Source organism: Vollenhovia emeryi, unplaced genomic scaffold (genome assembly GCF_000949405.1).
Source record: "Vollenhovia emeryi isolate VEMERY1.0 unplaced genomic scaffold, V.emery_V1.0 DF939202.1, whole genome shotgun sequence".
Taxonomy (NCBI): domain Eukaryota; kingdom Metazoa; phylum Arthropoda; class Insecta; order Hymenoptera; family Formicidae; genus Vollenhovia; species Vollenhovia emeryi.
In genome coordinates, this window is record NW_011967164.1 from 422,644 (window position 1) to 443,464 (window position 20,821).

The following is a 20,821-nucleotide window of genomic DNA, read 5'->3' on the forward strand; positions in this document are numbered from 1 at the left end:
TATCAGTACTTTCAGTTCAACTCTCGCGATTATCCCCGCCAGCCGGGTCGGGCTTTCTCGAGCGTTGATCACTTTGTCTTCCGTTTGTCCAGCTCGCGCGGCATTTTAGAAAAGATATCGGAATATTTATATCGTAAAATTCTCGAGTCTGGTTTGTGCGATTTCTTTTCTTTTTTTCCTACATTCGAACGCCGCATCTTCGAGAGAGCATTTACAGGCGGCGGCCAACTCCCCCGAATGCTTTCCCGGACAACTCGCGTTATTAGTTGAACACAAATTTGTGCGAACAACGCGGCGCGATACACCTGGACTGCATTCATTTTCATGCTTCTCATGGCTAATTATTATGCATCCCGATTGAATAAATGCATGAGAGTCCGCCGGAGCTCTCATCTGTACAGAGTGACTACGCGCGGGAGAGGACAATGCGGGAGTAGAGGAAGGAAATGAGAAAAAGCTACTTACCAAACCGCCGGCTATCTCATTCCTCTCGAAGGAGTAGCTCCACTCCGGAAATTGGTCAAAAATCAAACCGAATCGTCGACGGGAATGTTGGCGGTGTAGATCCCGGCCGACGTGGAATCCAACAAATCTGCAGTTTAACGTCGGGATTGGCACGGTCGAGCGGGTCCAAAGAAGGGGGAGAGAAAACCTCGACGACACAACGGAACAAAAGAATTCGCCCAACGTGTACCTCAGACGTATCGCGGAATAGACTTTCTCGAGTTTCTGAAACTCACTTAATAGTTTAACAGAAGAATCTAAATGACATTAACAATAGTTAGGGCAAGTTCCATAGACGCACTAGTGCAAGTTAACTCGGAGAGAAACGCAATTAATTCCGTGTTCCCTCGCAGAAACGGAATTAGGAAGTAAAGGTTTTGGAAACAAGTAAGTAAATAAATGTCCCATTCACTCACACGCCTTAATTTATCTCCGCTGTGAGACGTTACGTCAGACATTTGGGAAAGTTATTTCTTTTGACGTTTCATCATTCGCGTATTGGCGATTCAAGATGCATCGAGTTTTCGATTTTCTACCCAACGGATAGAATTTGACGAAAAGTTTGATGCTACGAGCTATGAGCGAGGGAAGGATGGGAGGAGGAAGAAAAAGTTTTCTGTTCCTCGTTGCGCTTCATGTTTTCATCGCGAAAGTTAGGTAATTGAGAAGTTCGGACTTTGTAACTGTCCGTCATAATCTCGCGACGCCGTTATAATATCCTTGATGCAACTGCACGCAGGGTTCGCCGGTCGACGAAATATTTTCTCTCCCTGGAAATTGCGAACGTGGTTCTTTAAAAATGTTTTAAACCTCCGAGTTGGCGAGCGAGCATTTATTCCATTGAGAAGTATCATAATCCACGTCGACAACTGGTAAAGGATATTTTCAAAGTCTGTAGCATCTACCACTGTACAATTTGACTTTACAACATTTCTCAGAGCGAAAGAGCTTTCCGACGGAACGATTAAAAGAAGCAGACTGTCGAGGAATTCGGCATTTTTGTTAAATGCTCCAAAATCGAAAGTTGTTGAGACGAAAGAGTTCAAAGAGAATGAAATCTACATATTTGAGGATTACAAAGGGATTGCAGTCCCTGTAATCTAAACAGATATATAAACTTGTGTTAGACTCCCAATTATTCTAGGTAAAAGTTTGCAAGTTTAAGAAATAAAAAAGCTTAGGCTGGTATGGGAGTAAATGATTTAAGGAATTTATATCTGAGAGGTCAACTGTCGTAATTGACATTTAGTAAATTTATACAGGAGAGTCTAAATCACCTTGCGTTAAGTTACTTCTTTATATTTTTGTAATATTGTAAAGATGTTTTAAAAAATCTTTTTCTCAAAAAAATTAAGTAAATTAGAGCGTTTAGTTGAGATAAAAACCTCCGATTCAATAATTTTATAGTTACGACAGTATGCTTCCTCTATTATTACTAAATTTTTACAATTTAGAAATAAAACAAACTTATCTTTCAGCAGAAATGATAATAAAATAAATTAGAGCGTTTAGTTGAGATAGAAACGTTCAATTCAACAATTTTGTAGTTGCGACAGTTTGCTTCCTCTGTTATTACAAAATTTTTACGATTTAGAAATGAAACAAACTTATCTTTTAACACATCATGCAGCTGCAATTCGACTACGATGGCTCAGTCATCATCTTTCCAAGACGCGCAAAACGCGCTAAACTTCAGTCACAGCGCAAGTCATTAGCTAAGTATATCTGTAGTTCCAGAGTATTTACGGAGAACGAGGAGTGAAGTTAATGCGTTTTTTAGAGGCTTTTGAATATCCCAAGATTCTCTAGGATATTTCCTCTTTTTGCGGAGAAGCGGATGAACATCGGGAGGGGGGAGGGCAAAGAATGGCAGCTCAACAGAAACAGGCTAAAAGATTCGAGTCAGCGGGGGATGCAACCACCCTATGCGCTTCCTTTAGTGTCCTCCTCATACCTACACCGGATAAGCTGCCCCGGCGATCCTTTCCCTCTCTTCCTCAGTTCTTAATTCCGCTGGTTTGTTGAAGTCCGGATTATACGAATTTTCCTGGATCTCGACATGGCTTCCTTCAGTCCTCTTTGCCTTCATTTAGCGTATCTCGATTATACTGAACTCTTACTTAAGCCGCGAGATGCAGCTCTATAATCAACAGCTGACATCGTTCATAGGATAACAAGAGTTTGTTCGCCGAATAATGTTTTTTTTTCATCTAAACTGGGTCGGAAATAGTAAACGAAATTCGATTATTTTATAATGAGTAATCAACTAATAAGAACTCTTCAATGTCGCCAGCGATAATTAACAACGTCAGTGTTTTCTTGATCATGGCATTTTTAATAATACAGAAAATTTATTGCGAAAAATATAATATTACCTCGGCCAGGGTTTGAACGTGGACCTCCCTACACTCTAGGCGGGCGCCTCACCAATTCGACCACCGAGGCATGTGATAATATTTGTCGCAATAACAGTATAAAGATGTTTACGCGTCTATTTCGACTTTTTTTGAACTGCGCGCAGAATTGCGACAAATATTATCATATGCCTCGGTGGTCGAATTGGTGAGACGCCCGCCTAGAGTGTAGGGAGATCCAGGTTCAAACCCTGGCTGAGGTAATATTTTTCGCAATAAATTTTCTGTATTATTAAAAATGCCGGGTAGGGTCACGAAAACACTGACGTTTTTAACGAGTAAATCGGCGGAATTGCTGTTAATAAACATCCGCACAGTTTTGGAGTAAAAATATGTTGGCTCACAGTTAAATTGGAAACATCTTCCAATTCCGTTTTTAATCTCAAGTTCCGAGATGGAAGCAGCCTGAACTTTTACACACTTTAACCAAAAAAGTTACAATCGGACTTCTTAAGGCAGTTCAGTTCCCTTAATGACTAGGAAGGAAAACAGGAATCCTTAAAGAGAATTGAATGGTCCATTTGAACATGAGTTTTCGTGATACCGTTTTCGTATTTAGGCAGTTGAAGTTGTAGGATCGATCGTACGACACGCGACAACAAATTTAGGGCGAAGCGCGCGCCTGCATTAAATATGTGCATCGCAAACTAAGCATATCTCTGGAATTATCCTAAAAAATTTTTTCGTCGTAAAAAAAACATCATTATATCGTAAAGCGGAGACGAACAAGGGCGATTACGAATAAAAAAACGACGTGGAAATATTTTTTTTTACGTCGGCAGTAAAGAACGATGGCGAAAAAACGAGGGAAAGGATCGCGAGTGGAAGGATTTGCGAGTGGGCATTCGAGTTTGGTACGCATTATCCTAGGACGACTTTTTTCATGCCTCTCGCCGAATTTGTCGGCAAGTTAAAACCGATCTGCAATGCCGCGAGAGTGTCATAAAAGTGGAACGCCGTATTTCTTTTTCGCTGATTCCTCCCCACCCTGTCTTTGCGCCCGTTTGTTTTAATGGACGCGCCCTCCGCGCGACACGGGAAGACGAGGCGTTTCCTCATTGATCGGGGATTCACGGGCGTTCTTCATGAAATTCGCAGCGACGTCGCTCCTGAAATCAACGCTCCCGGCGCGCGAACGCGTTTATGAATTATTAACGTATTCAATTCACCTGTTTTCGCCGGCGAGGCCGGAAGTCGGAATGAATCGACGACGATCGAAGTCGCGCCCGTAGGTCCCGTTAATGGCGCCGGATTCTCGCCTATGATTTTCCACCCCGGCCGAGAACACGGTACCGGCGAATAATAAAAACCTTTACGGCGAACGCGTCGACGCTTCGCTATACCCGGTGAAGCATTGTACCTCGCGGAGCACTGTACTTTACATACGTACGGCCGTGTCGTCTGCGCGCGAGCGTATATTTTCGGAAACCTTCTTCGATATTCCGCGAGAGAGCTTCTTTGACTCTTTTTTCATGCCATTTCGCCGCCCCTTATTTGAATTTAGAAACGTACCCTCTGATGGAGCACCAAAGTGCGTGCCGTCAAAAATGTCTTGTTGCGTCGACGTCGCATACAGAACATCACAATCGCATCCTCAGTCGCGCCGATTTCTTAACGTTCGACCCTTAATTATATACACTTTTTAAACGCCCCATTCTGCGCGCTGCTGCAAATTAAAACGCTCGATTTACATGTATCGGATTTTCCTTGTTGATTTCGGCTTCCGAGTATTTTGACAATTGCACATTTCCTCACGGAATTTATAATTAATATCAATTTGCAAATCTGTCTCATATATTTAATGTAATTATACCTTATCCATTAGAGCATGATAAACTCTGTCAATTTAATTCAATTTAATTCGGAGAACTCAGAGAGTAAACATTTTGTATTTACCACCGTGAAAATCATTAAATTCTATTGGATCATTCTATATTTAACGGACTGTGGCAGTTCTAAGCCCGGTTTGCATTTACTCGCAGAGGCACGGTCGAGGTCGATTATTTATCACGGAATAATATTGAGGATATTCTGCAACGTCACGCTGAATTTGACCGCTGACTATGAAACCGACCGGCCAACCCCATTGGGAATGTACGCGATCGCGGCGGACGTCAATGAACTCAAAACGACATGCAAAAATTCACTTTGTCAGCGCCGCGGAGCGTCCTAGCGGCAAGTTTCGCCCAGGAAAACTCAATTCGGGCTGGAAAGCAGACAACACGAGGGAACAAATGGTTAAGCCGGTTTGGATCCCGCTTAATAAATCGTTCGCAGCTGCCCCTCTTTCTCTCCTCTTTGTACTTGTCTTTTATACGCGAGCGCGCCTGTATATCGCTCTGTATATTGTGCAGGTATACGCGACCGCATTTTATTTCGCGAGCTTAACGCAAAGGACAAAGCCACGTTTTCTTTTCTCTCGTCTTATGTAGGACGCGATGTGGAAAGCGCCGCATGCGGGGGGGGTATCTATTATGCAGAGAGGTTTGATTCGAACGTATATGGAATGGAAACGCGTTGCCGGATGTGGCGTAATTTATTTTTAAGACACCCGCGCGCTATTAATTCCATCTCTCCTCCCCTGATGCAGAAATATGATTACAGGGAATACCGCTTTCCGGCCAATTGACACATCGTCGGTCGTACTTTTTTCTTGCCGGAGATTGAAAAATTTACGATTGAAAGAAAGGAGGAGCCGCATATAAATCTGCCGAATGGCTTCCTTTCATTCTTCCATATCTAAATGCGAATACCTAAGCAGGTCGCGCCGAATTTGCGGAATACGAAAAGTCGAATTTACATTCGACATATATCCATGAGAAATTGGCGCGGCGTACATTCGTTTCAGCCTTCAAAGTCACGCTGCGATATTTATCGCGGTGTTTAATTGAAGCTTTGACACAGGAGAGAGAGAAGCGCCATTTTCTACGAAAGAGGAGAGCTCCAATTTTTATAACGATCCATTTGTGCCTCTCTGCCTTTTTACCTCATTAATATTTTCTCAGCTTCTTTTCCCCCGCGCTCCTCTCCTGCTTTCAGATAAGTTGTACGTTTCTGTGATTCTCGTTTAACGGTAATACTAGATTACGAAAAACATTTACAGGATCGTTCAGCCATTTTATATTCCGTTTATCGTATTCTGATACACGCGCAATATCGGAAAAGCAATAATCTGAAATTTAATTCAGAATCCTATTATGGCTCGTGTACCGTCGATGTTTATGAATGCATTAGTAATCCTAGCTCGATAAAGGAACGTTTTTTTTTTCGAGAATTATATCGTCGTTGGATTTGAAAACGTCGCACCGGTCGTCTCGCACGTTTCACTCGGCGTGTAAAGTCTCATTCATTAACGGCTGGACCTCAGTCCTTTTACTAGGATTCACATTTTCATAATCTCTATTCACATCTGTACAGCGATGAAGTTTCAGGCTGTAGTTCACACAGCTTCCGTAAAAAGTCCTGAAACCCAGTGATTTGTATAGACGGGAAAAGTGATGAATAAAAATGCAGGTCCAGGCATTAATGCACAAGACTGTACGTCGATACGATCGACTTGGTCGGAAATCAATTTACTTCGATGAACGTGGAGACAGAGATGCCACCAGAGGGGATAGCCCAGATATTCTTATTTACTTCATACACAATGAAAGAACGGGAGAAAATGGAGAGAAAAAGAGAGAGAGAGAGAGAACAGGAGAAAAAGGGAGAGGAAGAGGAGACAGAAATCCGCTCGGAAGTGCACGTTTCTCAGTCTTCCTCGCAGGACTATTATACACCATTATCTCGATCCAGTCCTCCCCCTCGTCGTGCGCACATCCACAGTGGCGGGAAAGTACGCAACACAAGCAAGTGGAACTCAGTGGCACGAAACAGCGCACTCCGCCGTGGCGCATTCACCTTGGTCAGGGAATAGGTGGGTTGGAAGAGTAGAAGAAAGGGCGAAAAAGAAGGAGAGCTGCGGGAGGAAGAGGGCACTCTGAAAAGCTGCTGTAGCGACAGATCTGTCAAATCCTGGGGATACGCGCGAGTTCTTTTGTCCCAGGGGATACCGTCTAATTCCTGGATCCGCCGTTACACACAGTTTCTACCCCCTCCCCCCCCCCCTTCCGATTTTTATCTGCTGAAATCTACATCTTTTTACTTAGACTCCCGTACTCTCGGATGCTGTATACGATCCACCTCTCTTCGCGAGATCTCTTTATCTTATTTTATTTTATCTGCATCGCGTTCCGGGTTACCCCGTCGCTCCTCCCCCTGCATTCGAGATTTTTATATCCATGCACATCTCGCGATACTTTTGCGCTGTAAAACCTTACTTCCTCATACCACTTCAAGGATTTAACGCTCGTCTTCCTTCTTTGTCGATAGACAGAATCTTGAAGAGGAAGAAAGGTATGGCTTGCGCTACCGTAGAAAATTACCTCCGTCCGACTAGCATTGGAGATTCTGCGTGTCAGTCTCTCCTCCGTGCTCCTTGCACGTTCTGCTGTCGTTTCTTTGTATCCTCTTGCCTGGCAGGAAGCAAGGGGATTCAGGATTTCCGCCAAACCAAACGTAGGTTTTCCCTTCGACGGGTCCGATTCCGCGTCCGCTTTTTCTCACCGTCGACTTTTTATTATCCTACGAGCTAGCAGAAAACAATGGCGAGGATTCCGCACGTCTCTCCTGCCGCGACGCCGAATGAAACCTTCCGAATGTCGATTTAACCAAGTGATAACTATTTACGCGGTTACAGCGCAAGTTGACGAGTGTCGCGCTTTTCAGCAAGTACAATACATCCTTTATGTCCCGCGAATAATTTTCAATTGTATTCTTGAAAGAAAATTCTCATTTATATTTGTTCTCACTTCAATTTCTCTTCTTCTTCTTCTTCTTCTTCCTCGACAATTAAGCTTAAAGCCTGTTTCATCGAGTTTGTTCTGGTACTTTGAGCATTTGATTTTACTTCATCATCGGTAGACTGCTAACCTTGCCGAAGAAAACCTCCAATCTGGAGGGCTATAACCCCTAAAGGGGTGTATGTGTGGCAGAATATTTTCGGTGGTTGCCACTTCTCTTCGGGAAATTCCGAAAAAAAACCAGCGGTGTCCGTGGATTTGAACTCGGATCTTTTCGTTCATTTAGTTTACTAAGCAAGCGCACATTTCTCTGTGCCACACTCGCCACCTTAAATTCTTGCCTTTTACAATTAGAAGAAGGACGCAAATGATTTTGGTCATTGAATTTAATGCTTTTTATACATTTATATTTTCCTCAATCCAGAATTTCATCATCCAGTTCTCGTAGTCACGCGTTGATTTGAGTGATAGATGACAGTCTTTGCTACAACGGCCTTTTTACGATAATATTTCTTCATACTCATATATATTTTGGGGCAGACAGGACGCGTGTTTATGGTCTCCCTTGAGAACATAGTTTTTCTCGACCTTCCATGTCATCGTAACAAATCCAAAGAGAACAATTTATCACCAGGCGGTGGCACCTGTTCGAGATTTGATCGAGGCGCGAATTTATGCGTAAGCTCTTTACGGCACTTCCGGATTTCTCGTTTCCGTAGGGTCGGCGGGAAGAAAGCGAATTGGTTGATTTGTTGAGTGACGTTATGTTTGAAACAAGGGTGCTCGTGACCCTCCATCATAGTAAGTAGGGTGACGAAAGCACCGCAAGGCTTTTCACTAATGCCCGTCCGTTCCGACACGTCCTTACGGAAGAACTGCAGCAGCCGGATGGGAGAAGAGAATCGCCTAGAAAGCTTTTCAGCGGCGCGCCATATTGTTGCGACTATAAATTTCTGAGGAGCGACGGATGCCATCGCGATGATGGCGCAAGTCTTTGATCTTGAAGAATTCCTAGAGGAGATTTCATTGACGTTATTGATTGTACTAAGAACGGCCGAGGTTTAGTAGTCAATTGTATAACTTTTAATGCACGAAATGCATTTCTATTATTCTGCACAGAAAAAAAGGAATGTTCTTTTTTTGAAAAAAAATTTAGTTTCATATAAATTAATAATGTAAATAAGGCTCCAATAAAAGCAACTATAAATTTAAAAACTATGCTGGTCGTTGAGATGAAAATATGGGCAATGTGAGCCGTCACCAGATCGAAGGTGATTATAATAAGTTTAGACTAAGTATTTTTACTCTACAATGTATTGTTGAAGAGGGTCACATTTGTGGACTGAAACGTTCAATCTTACCACAATGTTATCTATTTTCTAATATATTTTTTATAAAATAACATATTTTATTAAAATAACATATTTTCATATCGAAGATTGTAATAATTAAAATACTTTTATTGCCAAAATAATTATATGGTATTCTTAAAGTGACAATTTTAGTATTTAAATAAGACTGTAATATTGTTGGAATGTAAGATTATTATATGCTTTCAAGAAGATTACAGATTGTTGCGTATATAAAACGATGAACGCGCTAATTTGAGTATATAAGAGTTAATCTAACACCCTTTTTACTGTGCGTGTGTGTGAACGGTGAAAAAATTTCAAATCACACGCCTAAACATATACTTTTTTTCCTATGTATTGAGAAATGAATGTTGTGAATAAAAATTGAAAAAGAGTGTACGCCGGCAGATGTCCCGCGTTAAAATTACAAAGTTCTAAATGGTCAGAAAGAAAAATACATGACGCTTAAATGCGCCGCCTGGAGAGGCTCGCGACAAGGAGTTGGCGGGCAAAATTGATGAGTTTCTAAGCTTTCGCTGATTTAACATGTCCGATGTTTTCGAACAAAACGTGGCACGGCGGTGCGAAAAACCCGCCCGCTCCGATCTGTCGTCGTGTATTTTGTGCCTCGGCTTGTGCGTGCTTGAATTTCGCGGCACGTAGTCGAAGGAAATTAAGACCAATCAGCGGTGATATGTGATTTACGGCGATAGCCAGTATCGGGGCGAGCAGCGGGGATTACGTCGGACTCCATCGCGGGCTCTTTCCCCGCCACTGCCTTTTTTCCGAATTCATTCCGCTGGCGTACCTGCGCTACGTCTCCATTACGAATTGGATCCTGTAAATCTGTGCCATTTCAGGAGCAGCCTGGATTCTGTGCATCAGTCTACATTGGGGGCACATGCCTGTTGGTCGTGCGATCGTCGGCGTACAATTTTTTTCAATGTATATACTCGGACCGACGCTGTTTGGAGAAACGTTACACTGTATCACGTAGATGAATTCTTTAGTTTCACTATTATTTTCCGTAACACACCCTCGAACTCGCTTGATGCGCCACGCATTACATTGGCGGTATATACAGTGACGGATTATTTTTGCCGTTTTTCTTTCGCCAGACACACAATTGTAGAAATTGCCTGTTACCTTTGCGGTGGGGATGCTGGAGTGGATTCTGCACTTTTTGCACCCTTTGCATCTAGAACTGTCAATTCGTGAAAACATTTGTGCAATATAGAAATTGTGTGGCTTTTGTGCGCAGACTGTTGTAGTGTAGTTAGGTAACGTATTCGAGTGAATAGATTTTTTGTTAGACTTGTAAATTTAACTTCAATGATACCATGCTGTTCTCTTATTTAATCCGATTAGTGGAAACTAGTCGGTCCGCGCATAAAAGCCACATATTACGCGTATGTATATTTCACAAATGTTTTCACGAGTTGCCAGTTCTAGCAGCAAAAGGTGCAAAAAGTGCAGAATCACTCCAGCATCCCCTTAACGTAACTACAATTAATAGAGGAAAGTCCTCTATTATGAGATAGAATTCTAATGTGCGATAGTAGGTTTTCAACGTTCAAATTTAATCGCAAATCTTTCTTCGCAACAATCTAACAATCAATTTCAACTAAATAGATTTCGCTCCAAGGACCCAACAGACGATGCCTATGAATTTAGCGGAAACCCCGCTCTCTCATATTAGGAATCTACCTCATAACAGAGGACTCTACTAATTAAATGTATATAAAATGACACAAATAATGAGAGTAGCAAGTACATTATTGATAAAAGAAACGTATAAATTCACGTACATAGTTTACAAAAATGTGTTTTGTCCAAATAATAGCTTGTCTCTGACGAAAAATATGTAAAACGCATGACACAATTTTTCAGTGCGGTGTAACGATTCCCCCAGCCTTTAATATCTGTGCTCCTACGCGGCGACGTCACTTCCAAGATTCGTGGAAAGAAAACGAGCGCAAATATCGATATTCCGAGATAATACGGAGGAAACGAAGTCTCGCCTTTTCGCTCTGTATTCCGCGCCGCGAGGTACGCGGAAATGGAATATTAAGGATTCCTTTTGGAATTTCAACTTATGATTTCCCGCCGGCGGGTAAAGTTCCACGAACGACGTAACGATTGTATAACGATATCGGGATATCGCAGGGAGTTGCAGTGTTTCGAGATTCCGGAAGCCCCCGGTAGCTGCGCGGAGAGACTTCCTACGTCCGTGAGAAAGAGCCACTTCCCGCGGATTTAAAAGTATTCCATTATTATTCTGGAAATTTATCGTGGTCTGTGTATTAAAAATTATTCAATTAAGAAGAAAGACGTGTGTGCCCTCTCGCTTCTTATCGCGAGAATGGAAATTCAGGGCGCGAGTTAACAATCGCGGCTGAGATGTACTCGAATTCTTAATCTGTCCCGAGGGTGCCAGCGATGCCTCGTGCATCATATATGCGCGCGCCCGGTTGGAATCTGCTTCCACGTTACATCCGTGAGCACGCGGAGCGTGTCGAGATTTGAAAATGGATCTCAAGGATTTCAATAACAATTCGTATCATAATAATGAAGAGCGAAAGAACAATGTAAGGCCGGCATATTTTAACGACGTGTACGACGAGGACAATGTGATTTAACGATCTCCTCAGGAGTGAGGTCCTGGAGCGTTATAGAAATATCACGGCCGTAAAACCGGTCGTTAAGCGCGCGAGGAGCGGAAATTTTCGCTCGGTATCTCCGTAGGAATTTCCGCCAGCTCGGAATTTCGGTGCTCCAAAGATTACGGAGCTCGGGGGGTTCGATGATATTGAGACACCGGGTGATCTTGGAATCATGCGTCGGGGACTTTCGGCCTGCGGATTTTCCTCTCGGTTAACGAGGGGAGCCCGTGCAACTTTCGACCCCTTGAGAAATTTCGAAACTGACTAATTCCGAGTCCTTCCTGCGTTGAGAAGCAGCTTTCGAACCCGGTTAACTTTTGCAGGCCGAGAAGTTAAAGGGGAAGTACCGCTCTTTCGACAGCTGACGGAATTGTTTGGAGGCTGCGTGCCATCCGCGTTATATGCGCTTATGTATGTGCAATATATTTCACGCGCTGAGAGAATCTCGCGTTAAGAGATATCTCGAATATCCGCGGCGTCAGGCAAATACTGCCGGGGGTGGCACGAAATCAATGCGAGCGACACACGTAGCTACACGGCGGCGTACACATGTACGCTCCGCTCGGTGCTTGCACCTGACAGCCGAATACTGGGAAGCAGCTGCATCGTCATTTCGTGGAATTGACTTGGATCGACATATCGACTCGAGAGGCGGCCGCATGTATCCGCGGTGTATGACTTGTAGCACCCCTAACTAGCGTCGAGAGGCCGGTCACGCATTTCCATTCGCGACAGAGACGCACTCGACACCCCCCCCGAAAAATCCCAAGTGTAAAAACTGTTTGCCGGAGCGAGCGCCTCTCTGTACAAAGAAAAAAGATAAAGGGAGAAGAATTGATCAGCCTTTAACCCTCCGAGCCGCCGTTTTCCCCCGTTACGATTCTTCTTCGCCGGGGAGATCTCGAGCGGCGGCAGCTCGGGGGAGATTCTTCTAAAAGTAAAATAAAACCCCGGGCGATACTTTCTCTCTCCCCCCCTCTCTCTCTCTCTCTCTCTCTCCTTCCCGGAGGCACCGAGCGACTAAGCGACGGTCAGCGACCATCGAAGGCAATAGAGATAGCTTCCACCCTCGCCCTAACGCGTCGACGACAGCGTAAAATACAGCCATCCCGTACGCTCAACTCCACCGAGTCTGCGAGTCCGAACTAAAATTCAGCTGAAATAAATCACTTGGATTCACCGAAACGTTGAACAATTAAAAAAATTAAGCAATCGTTACGTCTGTGAAAAAAATTTTAATGAGCATCAATTATCCTTTCTATCTAGATCTGTCGTTAGACAGCCGTCCCTTAACTCTACAGAGTCTGCAGTTCGAACTAAAATTCGGCCGAAATGTCACTTGGGTCAACAAAGACGTTTAGAAATTAAAGTAAAACGATCTTTAGTTCTTTCAATGTCTATGCAAATTTTGAATAAACATAAATTACATTTTTCCATCGCGATAATAATCTGGAGGATAAACTCCTCCGAATATAATCCGGAATTAAAAGTTGATGTGGTAACGTGGATTACCATCATGCTTCAAAGAATTAAAATAGGAATAGACCGGACCGGGTTCACAAGTCGATGAAGAATCTGGTGAATATCATATTGAAATCACGTTGAGATCACGTGCAAGTCCAATAATCAAGTTGATATTTAGAAGATTTCATTATATCTGAAAAATATTCCGTAGACGCCCACGATCTAGTCATATTTCGATTGATATCATATTGAAGTCGAATCAACATCTCCATCTGTCGACTTAAATATGATATCTGCTAGATTCCAGCTAAATCATCAATAATTGGTCGACATGATATCTTCTGTACATCAAATTGATATGTACACATCTAATAGATATCGACTATACGTCGATAAGGTATCGACAAAGTATAATGCGGATCTTTTTACAAAATTAATGAAGAATCCAGTCGTCATCAAATCAAGTGGTCCGAAAAATCATGATCGATATCGATTCGATCGTCGACTTGCGAGCCTGGGAGGACTCGAACCCGGGACCTTCCGCTTGCCGGGCGTCGACTCTTCCTACCGAGCTATCCGGGCCCACACACTCGAAACTCTTCTCGCTTGCCTACTGTAGGCACTAATGACCGCGTTTGGCTCTGATTGCCTCTTATTTATTTACTTTTACCGTGTCTTGTCTCTTTTGTCTATCGTAGTCGTCTCTTATGTTTGGATCTCTACACAAATCGGCTGAAAGAAGTCACTTGGTTCAACAGAAATGTTGAACAATTAAAACAAAACAATATCTTGCCTATGAAAGTTTTAAATAAATTAAACTGTTCTATTGTATCTTATTTTTTTAATCTTATCTGTCGCTGTTTCTTCTCGGTGCGAACTCATTATCTCCGAAGTAGTTTCCTCTCGCGCGCTCGCGGCTCTTTGCATGGGAAATAATATTCAAAGCGGTCTCAGGGCGATACGGAATCGTGTTAATAAGTAACGTAATGTGTGCAAGGATAAGAGCTGCACGCGCGTTGATGGGGTGGTCGGGATACTCGATAAAACAGGGAAAAGCGACCCCCCCCCCCGCAGACAGACATGGCACGGCGGAAAGCACCTCTGACAGGGTAGTAAAGCCCTCGTTACGTAACTCTCTGTCGTTGCTTATTTGTGTTACTGGAAACTTTGCGCATGTTAATTAGTAGATATGGTTAGCAGTTATGGTTAACTGAAGTTTGTCGCCCACGCCCCGCCGCGACCCACCTGCCGCGGCCGTTATAACGACGACTTATTTGCATCTGGCCTGGTAACGCCGCCCTTCCTCGCGCCCTTTCCGCCGCCCCTCGATAACGCACTTTGATGTAGGTTTACCTCGCGGAAGAAAGGTTTCGGCGGCGGCAACTCGTTCGAAGCTAATGTATTATTGAAAACGGAGACCTGGGGAATTTTTCAAAAGGCGCCGACTCGCGGCACCTGTCGCCTCTGAAAATAGACAGCAAATTAAAAGCACGTTCCGTTAACCGGGGTTGGGAAAGTTACTTTATATATAAAAGTATCTAGTTGCAGTTACAGTTTTTTTCGCTAAAAATGTAACTAGTTATAGTTACACGTTACCAATTCCGAAAAATAACGCGTTACAATTACAGTCACTTAAAAAGTAACAAATCGTTACTTTGCAGTTACTTTCCCGTGCAATGAGAATAAAAATATCAAAACTGCGTTTGAATTGTAAAGTGTCTGTAAAAGCGTTTATGTGCAAATGCAAATTTTTTTAAGATTGTTTCTCGAAAACTTTGTACAAAGGGGTTTTCGGGGTCGCTCATTGCGAACCTGATGTCAGATTTTCAAAATTCGAAATGGACGACCCAAAATGGCGGATACAAATTACGTGAATTTTTTAAGTTTTTAAGTTTCTCAGCATTTTCAGCATTTGTTTACTAAGCGGTGAACATTTCTCTGCGCCACACTCGCCACATCTTGAATTCGCCATTTCGAATTACGAAAATCTGATAACGGATTCGTAATCAGCGACCCCAAAAATTCTTTGTATACAAAGTTTCACAAAAAGTGGTTCAATAGAAAAATATATGCCTCGAGGGGTTAAACGACGACTTGAGATAAGGGGTTGTTTTCGAGAAATATTACAATGTAAGGAGTTTATCGCTCCCGCAGTAGCGGAGGGCTAAGTTGATTGCATTTCCCCTCAACGACCTTTCGAAACGTGTGGGTCAAGTTTATATTTTTCTAGGTACGACCCCTCCGCGATGAAAAAAAAAACCCCCCCGGAATGGAGACAAAATATTGGCGGTCGTGAATTACGACGAGGAAATTTTGTGCAAATATTTGCGCAACGTAGCTGCGTACGTACACCACGCAAGCGCCTAGTTTCGTCCGTAAATTTCGCCAGCGTATACATGTGTCTATCTAAAAATAATAGCTGGTGTGCGTGGCGGAGCGCGCGGTGTTTTCGCGCGGCGATCAACCCTTGCACTTTGGGGCACTCGCGGGGACGTTTTTCTTTTGCAAAATTAGCATCGGAATTTGTCGTGCGACTGAACCCGTAATCCACTTTTAGTGTACGTATCGCGCAAATATCATTCGAATAACGTTCGAGTATAAGCGGACATTTTCCGTTGGATGCCTCGCCCTCGTCACATTCCCGTAAACACCAAGCAACAGTTACGCAACATCAATATTATAATTTCCCGCTCAACAATGCAATTGTTCCGCGGAACATGCCGTTATATTACATTTATATTGTTGAGCGAGAAATTATAATATTGATGGTATGTAACTGTTAGTTTACCAGAAAAATCTTTTATTTAAAAACAATTTGCGCCCCCGGCGCGCCGTTAAAACTGGATGAGATGGAAGAGTATAATCGTATACACCGCAAATCGCGGTCTAACGCGTTTCACAGGGCGACCGGCCAGCTATCCTGTTTCCAATTACGCCGACTGGCCGGAGATAAGTGGTGGTTACAGTTACGGTTACACGGTTACACCTTACGTCACGCTGTACGCCCTCTCGCGTTACTCCCAATGCGCGCGCACTAATATCCCTCTCCGCCGGCTATAATTACCAAAGATATATTACGCTTAACTGCCCCCCGTTAACCGGGAGGCAGCATGTGGATACCAACTACGCGTTGGATAACCGTCGCCGGATAGCTTGTTAAACGCCAACTTACCGGCGCATCGCTCACGCCGGCCACGTTCTGCGGACGCGGCGCGATGACGTTGAACGCAACTCGCGCCGGAAGTCCTCGCCGAGTTTCGCCGGGGGGGTGGCAGGAGGGAAGATATGAAAAGAAGCGGCGAATGGGGAGAAACGTGTTCAAACACGGTCCCCGCGAAACCGAGCGATCGAGTGGGCAAAGAGAGGGTTTTGCCTACGGTTTTGCGACCCAGTTCTTTTAACCAATAGTTAAAACGGACGTTGTCAACCGGTTCTTTTCACATTACTCACGTAATCACTCAACGCCATCGTCACGAAAGTTGAAATTGTTTTACGGCAACAATTACACTTTGCATTACGTTGACGTTTATGAGATCCCGTTGTCAGTTACAATTCCGCGTTGTCTGGCACCGACGATTTACGCATTGTGCGTCACAATAACGGCGGAATTACAGCGGCGGAATGAAACACAACGAAATCACGTCGGATGAAATCAGAGCCATTCATGATCGCAGAGTGACAATCTCAAGTCATTAAATTGCCAACAGTACAGCGGCCACCTTAACTGACAGCCGGGATTAATAGAGCGTGCAGTCGCGCGTCAATATCTGGAACTCGCTGGGATTTTTGTGCCACTGCAAATAGGAATTGTGCTGAAACTGTCGTTAGCGAACTATTCAAATATCGATCACTTCTGCGATTTATGACCGATTGTTGCTCGCGTCCGTATTAGGAGTCCTAATTGCTAACTTAGTTTCAATTCCCTACTTCGTGACATAGTTTCCAACTCGTGATTGTGATTACATCAATTATATCTTTATAAACGACCACCCCAATCGAGCCTTTGTTTCGCTTGCGGGAAAAATTAATTTACTATTTTAATAAAATGGAAAAAGAATTTAAATTGATGCTGAAATTGCATTAACGTCGCTTATAATAAACAAAATTTAAATCGCAGTTTATTAACTCACAAATAGATGCTTTCTAAAAAACTACATATCATTGGTTTTAAACTACTGGCGATATTACATCTATTTGTGAGTTAATAAACTGCGATTTAAATTTTGTAATAACGACCTACACTGGCCAATGTTTTGATTTAAAAAAATAACGTTTCGGTCCCAGACTTGGACCTTTTTCAAGTAATCTGTTCACACGATTGTTAATGATCTCATATCGTTCGTTTGGCCAATGTCGTTATGTTATTAAAATGATAGTCAAAAAATGATTGCACTCTTTGGTTGAAGAGTGCACAGGCAATTGAAGTTGCATTGTTAATTGTTAAGCACAAGTAAAAGTATCGAGAGATATGTGTTGGACGAGGTACCAGTTCAATCTGATTTTTTAACTAATATTTATATTATTTAACATAACGATATTGGCCAAACGAACGATACGAGATCATTAACAATCGTGTGAACAGATTACTTGAAAAGGGTCCAAGTCTGGGACCGAAACGTCGTTTTTTTTCTTAAAGAAAAACATTAGCCAATGTAGGTCGTTTTTTAAAAAACTACATATCAGCAGTTCACTGAATTAGATAAAAATTGTAATTTAGACTGCGGTGAAAAGTAACTTAAGATCATAATCGAGCAATAAAATAATCAATTCCTCATTTGCATTCTTCGAGAAAATTCAAGGAAACTATTTAGCAGCATTCCGCGCGTATAACAACCACAGGTTCGAATTCCTACGGGATACCTCTCGGTAGTCGTTGGCTAATTTAATTTCGCAAATTCCGACGCTCCGCCGGTGGTCGTAATCAAGAATTGTCGCAAATTGAGCTCGATCGAGCTATCGCTCGCCTTTGAACACTCTGTGGAAGTTGCGAGCGTCCTATCGGTCGCCCTGTCAATTTCGGAAGGAAAACACACGACGCCAGGTTAGACGTTCTAACGAGGAAACTCCGAGACGAGCCGGACTCCGATATAGGGGCGATCGATCGACGCTTCATCTTTGAAGTAGCTCTCCGGGAGTGCATTTACCAAGTTGCGTCTGATCGATGACCTTCCGTCAATCATAACTCAGTCCACGTCGAGGCTTCCGACATGTCGCTATCTGGACAATCGCCTCTCTTTATCTTTAACGACGTGTCTTTGAGTTCGCGCGATAGATTTCGCAAAACGTATTATCGCCTCCCGCGATGGTGCGCGTTGTAAAAAGTCAAGGGGGTAACCGCTAGCTAAAATGTTGTCCCACCGATTACGATTTTATTTCATTTCGCACGACCTCATCTGATTACAAATAATCTCATCCAATTGCAAATGATTTTCTTATACGCCCGTTTAAAAATATGTAACGTTGCTAAACCTCAAAGAGCTGTTAGCCCAAGTCGAAATAAAGAGATAAGACAGTAAAAAAAGAGGTCGAATTGCAAGTACAAAATTTACTCCCACTTTAAAACTGACAGTGTCAGAAATTTCTACTTTTGCCAATTTAACATTAAAGTAGGTCCTTTTAAGTAGGAGCTAAAGTGAATTTTTAGAATTAAAGATTCAAGGGAGGAGTAAAAAATATAATGTCATCAAAGTAGGTTATTGCTGGTCTACGTAGCTGTATAGATCAGCTAAGAAGGTGTCAATTATTCTTAAAAGTGTCAAAATAGTACCAAAATTTCGACTCGGGCTTTCCTCAAAGATTTCTTCAAAATGTGTTTCTCTTATTTTACTAAGAAGTCTTGCCTGTATAGGTAATTTCAGTTAAGATTGTAGTATTTGGTCACGTATTTCCTTGCTGTCTAACCGTGGTCTTAACGAAAAGTAATTCTGCATTTGTATTTACTGTTTGTTGTTCCAAATTTGCGCACAAAGGTGTATCAACGTTTCAACTCGCTGTCGTTCTAACAACAACTACTTCCGTCTTACGAATAGAATACGCGCTTATAGATGTGAACTGTGACTCGTATATTTGGATATTCACTAATAGAAGTAAATGTTTTTGGAAAATGAAAACAAGCTGAGAAAATATTCAAATTTATTGTCTAGCAAGTGAAAAAACTTGAAAATTAAGACAAAACGATTACACGGCGATTTCGTAAGGATTTTACAATGATTTCGGAGACACTGTCCCACGACTACACGAAGTGGTTACTCCCTTGTAAAAAGTAGTCCGCCGGAGAGTGTTTCCCCTCGCGAAATTTCTATTGATACAAATATCGGCTGTTGCAGGGATGACGCACTGATAACATAATCAGCGCAGGTGTTGTTCGAACAATATAGAAATAAATTCTGAATATTTGCTCAGAAGAATGATCTGTAATTGATTAACGGAGCTCGCTCTAAAAATTGATGAAAAAATATTTGTCCCGTTTCCAATCGGCGCGCAGCAAAATCCGTATTTGTATCAAATACGGATACAATCAGAATTTAACTGTAACGAAACTTAATTCTAAATTCCCGATAGAATGCCGTGCGCGATAGCTGGACGAAACGAAATTTCGGCGCAACAAACTTAATTTCAAGATCCAAATGGAGTCCGATGTGCAACGAGATTTAGCAGTGTACACATATTTCTCTGACACTTTATTGATTGATGGAATATCAACAATCGCGCTATCTGCCCATCGACTCTTTTCCAAACAGCGAGTTTCATAACCGGGACAAATCGGGGCACGGGTGAGCATATTTTTCCCCGCAAGAGAAGAGAAGGCGCGTCCTCCCGGCCGTGGCGAGGGCGAGGGGGAGAAAACGAGGAGCACGTACCATATATGCGTTCGCGCGTGCATTCGCACTTCGATCGTGCGCGCGCGTAAGGATGCACGTCCGTAAGCTCTCGCCGCATGCATGCATGATGAATAGTTGGCGCGGACTGCTAGTGTCGGGAGTGACAGGACACAAAGTTATGACCGCTGCCGTCCTCCGAATTCCGCAGTTCTATCCCGCACTTTTTGCCGCACAGGCTCTCCCACACGCGAGCTTCTCGGTCTCCTTGGTGCTCCGCACCCCCTTGTCATCGTCTTCAATTGCACTTGCAGCTGCCGCTTATTGCTGTATACGGAAAATTGCTCGGATGTCTTATGGTTTCTTCCGTTTCTGCCCGCGCGTTTCATCAACAGTGTTTCATTCGCAATTGCGTTTTACTCATATTGCTATTTCAACTATAGACTGAATTATTTCAACTAGGGTCGAAATTGAGCCGAGTTTTTCGTCTCTTATTGCTTGAAATGTAGCGATTTTTGTAATTTACAGAGGAAAGTCCCCTATTGCGAGATAGACTCCTCTATAGGTCTTTCCTCTGCATCTAATAGACGTCGACTACCCGAGTCGAAATCTTAGTATATGTTGAACCTTTAATTCTATTATATAGTAGGACCTAAGACAATAAAAGAGATCGAACTGCACGTGCAATTGACTCCTACTTAAAAACTGATAGAGTCAGAAATTTCTACTTTTGCTAATTTAACATTAAAGTAGATTCTTTTAAGT